Genomic DNA, 8,533 nt, shown 5'->3' with positions numbered 1-8,533 from the left:
GTAGAGGTGGTGTGCAGCCTTACAACAGTAGGAAATGACATAGGCAGTATAATCCACCAATTACAGTAAACAGTGGTAGCATAAACGGGTGAGTTTCTCAATAATGCTGATCACCTGAGCTGCCACAATGGGCCCCTTCTGTACAACCTCAGGGTCTGCAGTGCTTGATTTCTTTTGATATATGGTTTTACTGTGTTTTGCATTTATTTCAGATTGCACTCTTTCAAAGATTCCATGCACTTAACCCTAAAAGAGAGTAGTCCCGCAAACTGTCTTTGCAATCAAATATTACATTTATTCAGAATACATTTGTCCTATGCACCCGTCCAGAGACAGCAGGTGTGACTAAGTTGATCTACAAAGAAGTTCCATACAAACTGTAATTTATGGCTCTTGTCACATAAAACAGCAGAACACTTGTACTGACTTTTAAATGAGTATGTATAATCGATTTTGTTTGGAATGTTGAAGCTAGAACTACTCATTGATGTTGTAGTGTATATTACATTTGAAATTTTGAATGCACAAATAAATAAATAAATACACAAATACAATAGCCCGTGTAATAGCTGTGTCCACGTGCAAATACTGTATGCTATATTTTCAGATGCACAAGTGTCAATGCAGATGATCTCTGTTATATGGCACAGAAAGAACTGTTAAATTGAATTATTTTATTCACTCACTCCAGGGTTTTTCAACTCTGTCAGCCTGGGGCCTCAAGTTGAGAAATACATTCTCATCTCACAAATCCATTGTGATTACCACTGTCATGTGAATGCTAATGAAAAATGGAGTAAAAACTATTATTGGGCCTGAATTATTACTTCTCAAAACACTGACTGACTTTTTAGAGAACTATTAATGAAGTTCAATGCCTTCGTTTTCCATGTGTTAACTAAGTTAATACAAATACTAAGAAGTCCACTGTGGTGATTCATGGCCAACAGCAGCAGGAAGCATGGATTAGAAGATGGTGCTATGAGGGGAATGTTTCCAGGCTATCCCACCTCACAAAGAAGATGGATAGGAGTTTGTCCCAGTGGGGTGATTACCTTCTTACTCATCCCGGTGTCATCTTCTTCATCATATGATAAATGACTAACAGCAGGCTTATTCTGCCACCTGATCTCCAGTGAATGTAATGTATTTAATTATTTCCCCTAAAAGGAGGTACCCCCAGCCAGGGGGGGTTAGTGTTAAGTCACGTCCTTGAAATGGATAATTCTCGTGTACTGCACTGTATGGTAAAATTAGAGCAGATTGATACATGCAACATGCATATAAATCAGCCTGGAATTCTTCCCTACAACGTGAATGTGAATTAAATCCAAAGGAACATGGAGGGAAAAGAAACTAAATAAATATTTGGAGTTGAAGGAGCAGTTATCACAACATGGTTGCTGTTTGAAGTAGGGTATGTTTTTTGGATTGTTTTATTTTCGAACACTGTTAAAAGACTAAACGAAATACATAAAATAAACATAATACACTTAAAATAAGAAATATAAAAATATGAAGACAAATACATGTTGTACTCTGGGGTGTTCTAAAAGGGTTAAAAACGTATCTAGTCCTATCCCTTATTGCTCAACGATCAAATAATATTTAGAAATACAATTTCTAAAAATCTATGTCAAGAAAATACTATGAAAACAAGAAACAAACAGCAACAAAAAAACAAACAAAAAAAAACAGCTTCTGGTGTTCATCTTCAGAGCTAAACTTGAGTAGTGTACTGCAATTTTAATTCTTCACCACTGGTGTTCCATAATTCAACCCCTCTAACTGTGATACAGTGAAGCTTTGAATTTTCCTTTTTTCTTTAAAATATATACTTTCCTCTTAATTCATATTTACTATCTCTCCATTCAAACAACTTCTGGATACTGTTTGGCAATTGATTGTGTTTTATCTTGTACATGAGTTGGATGGTTTTGAATCTTACATTTCAGTGTGTTCAATTTGATGAAGAGTGGGTTTGTTGGTTCTCTATAATCAGCTTTGTTAACTATCCTTATTGCTTTTTTTTTCAGAATAAATATTGGATCTGTGTTTGTTTTGTACGTAAATTGCCCCACACTTCCACACAGTAAGTAATGTATGGGAGTATGGGAGTTACATATGTGAGTGTCTGTTCCGATTTGGCTCTGCTCTTTACAGAGCATTGACTCTCTTCTTTCCATCTGCAGCCTAACTCAAACCAAAAACCACAGACTGTGTGTAGGCTGTTGCAAAAAGTGAACGTTTCAAATCGCCAAGTGGTACGCATGACAGGACAAAGAAAAAAGCCACCTGTTTGTGTAACGTACATGGTAGTTATTGATGGGGCCAACCTGGTTTGAAGTGGGGTCATCCTCAGTGTTGGCTCACTGCATCACTCTCATACCATCCCACATCTGTTTTCCAGAGGGGGGAGGGGTGCAGTTCATGATTAATTTGTGGATGATCCATGTTGAGGTTTTTATTGGTTTATTTCACACTTGTAGGCCTACATTGTGGACCTCCTGATTTTCCTTTCACCGTAGATGGGAATATCAATGACTCCCTATCTGAGTGTAAGTCATCTCACCATTTCCATCTTTGGAACTCAGCAAATTGTTGGTGGGGATTTGTTATCCATTCTGGTGGTCAGACTTAATGTATTTCCTCTTTGGAAACGTAGATTGTCTGATACAGTAGGTTTGATACTGTGTATATGTTTCATAATATCACAATTTAATTAAAAAAAAATTGTCAACCCTGGTGTCCCTGTCATTTTCAAACAACTGTTTCAGGATTTCTCAATATATTATTTCTTTCAAAATCGCAAACATAGCGGATCTAAAAGCTATTTCACTATTTGTCGTACAACAAAGTATATAGAGCGTAAGAGGTTGAGAAAATGTCCCCACCAAATCGAACCCTGCATAAATCCATATTTACCAAGCAACACTATTTAGGTGGTAAATCTGGTAAAGCTGGTAAATTTGGGAGGAAATAGGTGGAATGCTTTAGTAGAGCTAAGTGCATGAGCCATGTCAACCACAGACTGTTACCATAATATAACCTCACAACCCCCTGACCTACTACGCACATGGGGCATTTTTGAGACCTTTGTGCTTGTGTGCGTGTGTGTGTGTGTGTGTGTGTGTGTGTGTGTGTGTGCGTGCGTGCGTGCGTGCGTGCGTGCGTGCGTGCGTGCGTGCGTGCGTGCGTGTGTGTGTGTGTGGAGAGTTTAAAATGATGGCAGCACGTCAACCATGAGCCAGACATGAGGCACACTGTTTGAGGCGGGTTTGAAATAGACCCCTGAACCTTCACCCCTATGGGTCAGCAAAGCAATTGGCCTCTGTTTTATTCAGAAGTGAGGGAGAACAATAATTAGAAATATGTGTATAATATTGTTTCCGAAACGTTGGCGAATGTCAGTCAGAACAGTTAGACCTAGTCCAAGCATTTAGCATGTTACCGCCTACAGTGGACCTTCACCAATTTGCTTACTGGCAAAGCAGATACACAGCCCTCACCCACGTGGAGAAAATGAACTCTACAATGCTGCTCGTAGAATACAGTTTAGAATTCAACACATCCCCTCCATACACCAAGCTCAGTGACCTATAGGACTCAAGCCTAGCCTGTGCTCTGGCTTTGTCCTCGCAAATGAGACCCTCTCACTTAGGGATCATTATCATGAAGAAAGTGATCACCACCCGTTTTAATATTTCATCCATTAAACCTCACTGAATTCTCAGTAGACATATCCACTGAAATGCTGACTCAACATTAAACTTTCAGGAGTCGTTGTATCTGACCATCAATGTCCAACCACAGTAGCTCTCCAAGCAGGATATGATATGAAACACGGCAGTGAACAGCAACTGGCCAATTACCACCACAGCAGAAAGGGACAAAGACTCCAATATGAGTACAAGTAGTGTGGAAGTAGTTTACAGTAGCAATTGATGCATAGGCCTTACACTCAACTAATTATTGTAGTAACGCAAGCAGGTGAGTTTCTGAATACTGATAACCTGTGCTGCCTCAATGGGCTCCTGTAGGACCTTTCTGCCGGACGTTTTATTTTGCTCTATTTTGCTTTTATTTTGTATTGACGCCGTATGGTGTGTTCCAACACCTCTGGCCCTCCTCAACACAAGAGCCAGTCCGTTGCCTGCACGTCTATCACGCACGCATGCACGCACACATGCACACAATTGCAGCTGTACAATCACACATAAACAAACAACTCTATTATTATTTGTATGGCTATTTGCTCTTTTCTGATGTTTCCACAATGTAGAGAAGTCGAAACCCAATAATGTTACTCTCTTTATACTTGTATAATGGGATGTAACAATAAAGATATGTATGGATCAAATGGTGCAATCTCCATCATGGCTCCTTTTATTGCTGTGGGGTTCTATGAAGTTAACTTGATCTCACTCTCCAAGAAAGAAATGACTGATAGTCCACACCTGTTGTGAATTGAGACACTAAAATGAAACCACTTCCTCAAGGCTGAAATTAGAGTAATTGTATTTATGAGTCATCAAAATAAATAATATTGTTTATGTAGAGCTTCAAGTAACTATGGATCATTTTTGCGGTGAGCATTCTATCGATACATTTTACAATACAAAAATGTAGTTTTCTTTTATTTAAGACCCTATACCTGCTTGAGAGTCTAGCAAATTGAATATCCAGTTTTAAACAGCTTATTAAAAAGCGTGTATTGTATTGTCATTATGCAATGTTTATGTTTATTTATTTATTACATTTTTGTTACATTTTGCTTTGAGACGTTTATTTCTTAATTGATTCCATGTTGTCTATTACTCTTCCTCCTTCTTATACATTTGACTAGAATCTTCATAATCTTCGTTTTATCTTTGTGAATTACTACTTCTGTTTTGAGATAAATGCATAATAATTGTCTAAGACTGATAGGCAAACTTGCAATTGCAAACTTGTAGTACTGTGGGTCAGCATCTGCACAATGGTGATAGTGATATGTACATTCATCACTGAAAGCAGTCCTTCAACTGAGGTGCTCTTAAAGACATAATTTGACCAGAAGAGGGAGGCATATTCATAAGTAAGGACTGTTAAACTGAACAACATTCATAGACGCTTGGAAATGATGGAACTGAATTGGTTGATACTGACATCTGGTGGTAAAGCACGGCAAATACTGACTATGCTTCACCTGGCATGACAAATTAAAGTTGTATGTTGGTTGGAAAGAATAAAAATAAATAAAAAAAGACTAATAATAAAACAGACAAGATGGAAAATGAATACCAGAAAGTACACACATCAAGACATTGAGGTTTGCATTTTGTATAATGTTTTGACAGAAATAATCTTAACAATGTATTGATGTCTTTGTCTCAATGTGTGAACCCATGCAAACATCTGGCTTTTTATCAGCTATACGTGGGTGTGGTAAGCATAGGTGGTGAGTGGTGGTATCTTAGAGAAAGTCACGTGGAATGGGGTGAGAGGCGAACATTCCATGTGACAGAAATGTTTTACTATGGGGCTAATGGTAAAGAGCTTATCTACTGTACTGCTGTTTCCTACAACCAGTCTCATGACCTTGATGAATAAACCACAAGCTCTGAAGTGCCTCTTGCTTCACGTGAGGAAAGATATATATTCAAAAGCAAAGAAACGCTTAGTCTAATCACAGGTATAGTAGTCTACAACATTGTTGTATTGTTTTGTGGCCTTGTCACTAAAACTACAATCTACAAGTTTATAATTATGATTTCATCAAAATAAACCCTAATGGGTTATATAAGGCAATAGGAAAAGTAGTAAAGTTAGTAAAAGAAGAGTATGTGAATCTTAACTGTTAATTGAAGATCAAAAAAGGAATTACTTGTCAAGCTTGGCATTGAAGTAGCTCTATTTCACCTTCCTTCCCATAGTCAGGTTGGTGTGGTCTATACTGAAACAAGAGAACAGCTTTGATTCCCCTATACCTCAGAGAGATCCATTATGATTTACAATGCCTCATTCATTACCATCCAGCGCTCTGAAGGTCAGTGGTTGATTAAATCTCTTGCTGTGCTCCTTTATCACTTATTGAGTTCAATCCCACTTAAGCAAGTGAGAGAAAGACTCTCATCACAGGCTAATCTTTATTGGAATACTAGTTCAGAGAAGACTCCCCATCTGTCATGTGGATAATGAATGTGGACTCCCAGTGGGTGCTTAAAGCATAAAGGCCATATGTAACAGGATCCTGTTGAGAACAGGATGAGAAAGTGTCATACACTCTCCCAAAACCCTCATTTAACTGGCACCAAGCTTATGTGGGTTACAGGGACAAAAGACAGCACTTGGCAATAATCCTGTGGTAAGATTAGTGTCATTTATCAAAAGTGTGCAAACATCTTGTGTATTATAGAACACTCCACCTACAAGATCCTTCACAGCTTGATTCCTTCTGGGTTCTGTATTAAATTGTGGCATCTTTCAGGATTACGAATTCGAGCGGTTTCAAGACACACCCACAAGCCTCACATGAAAAGTTTGAAAGATAAGTGATGACAGACAGACAGACAGACAGACAGACAGACAGACAGACAGACAGAGTGAGAGACCAGCAAATGTATGTCTGTATGCACCACTGTATCTTTTAGAACCTGACCGATATATCGGTCTTGACTTTTTAGATCGGTAACGACAATTATGCAGGCAATGTGTCACAATTTTTAACCACTTTCAACCTGGCATCCCTGTTTTGGGTATGTCATCATAGGTGGAACAGTTCAAAGGTTTTCAAAACATAACTGATCATCTACATGCTTTTTATTGTGATTAAATGCAGTTCTGTTTATGTGTTTATTTTTGTCTATCAAAATGTTATTTGTTATTTCTGTTATTCATTTGTTTGTAAGCTTTAATAAAATACGTTTTTCAAATTGATTAGAACATGTTGTGCTTTTTGGCAAAAATATCAGTCAGACTAGTAATTTTTCAAGGTTAAAGGATGCCGGCACGAGGAGAGCCCAACAGGAGAGCTGCCCTACCAGGCTCATAATTACGCCCTGACAGGTTGAGGCTGCGTCCTTGGCAACAACCTGAAAGCAAATGACACCGCAGGAAGCCTGGGTGCGGAAGTTCTGAAAGCTAGGCTGTTTTGCTTGCTTTCTATCAGCATCACAGGACAGAATTAATGGCACACTCTTACACAACAACATAAGACGCTTGTAGCTGAATGATGTAGCAGCTGAATGAATGAGTGACAAATAATCCCCTATTCAGTCTTCATTGATTCTTGATTCAGATAATGGGGGGATATTGGGCAGGTATGTTGAAGTCTACACCACACAGAAGAAACTGGAGTCCAAATATGCACCCATGCACTTCCCTTTAGGCTTTTAAGGACTTAGATTAGATCTCAAAAAGCCAATTGAGGATAAACAACTTTATTGTATAACACCATGACTTATGAAAATACTTTTCAATTTAAATTGATTGCACAATTGTTCCCTTTTACACATGATGTAATGGAGTCAAACACAAAGACATTGCGTGCGTACGTGCGTGCGTGTGTGTGCTTGTTATGGATGTGGTGATTTCAGTTTGCCATCACGTAAGCCACGCAAGCAACACGCACGCACGCACGCACGCACGCACGCACGCACGCACGCACGCACGCACGCACGCACGCACACACACACACACACACACACACACACACACACACACACACACACACACACACACACACACACACACACACACACACACACACACACACACACACACACACACACACACACACACACACACACACACACACACACACACACACACACACACACACACACACACACCAGAAAGGCATGAGGCCAGGGCTAGCAGCTTGCATAAGGCTTCTGGGGAAAACCAGAGGGATTCTGGAATGCGAAAGTTAACACGTGTCTAGTGTGTGTATTGATGTGTGTGTGTGTGTGTGTGTGTGTGTGTGTGTGTGTGTGTGTGTGTGTGTGTGTGTGTGTGTGTGTGTGTGTGTGTGTGTGTGTGTGTGTGTGTGTGTGTGTGTGTGTGTGTGTGTGTGTGTGTGTGTGAGTGTGTATGAGTGGGTGGGTGGGTGAGAGAGAGAGAGAGAGAGAGAGAGAGAGAGAGAGAGAGAGAGAGAGAGAGAGACAGAGAGAGACAGAGAGAGAGAGAGAGAGAGAGAGTGAGTCGTTAGTCGTTATGCAATATAGGTAACCTCAGGAGGAAAAATAGTTTGGATATTGCAAAGTTTCATGAGCTGGGTGGAACACTTAATGGAGGTCATCTAAAAATATAAAACTCGATCATGCGAATGTAACTCCAGAAACAACAGCCTAAAAGCCAAGGCAATGCTAGTTTATTTGTATAGCACATTTCAACAAAAAGGCAATTCAAAGTGCTTTATACAAAACATTACGAACATTAAGACAAAGTGCAAAAGAAACACATTATGAAAGGACATTTGAATACAATAAAAATAGTGCTGAGATAATAGAAAATAAGATTAAGCTAAAGTAAAACAGATACCGACAATAAT

Source organism: Gymnoscopelus microlampas, assembly GCF_963454915.1.
Source record: "Gymnoscopelus microlampas genome assembly, chromosome: 8".
Classification (NCBI taxonomy): domain Eukaryota; kingdom Metazoa; phylum Chordata; class Actinopteri; order Myctophiformes; family Myctophidae; genus Gymnoscopelus; species Gymnoscopelus microlampas.
The sequence above is the reverse complement of the archived record's forward strand: the minus strand, read 5'-3'. Positions refer to the sequence as shown.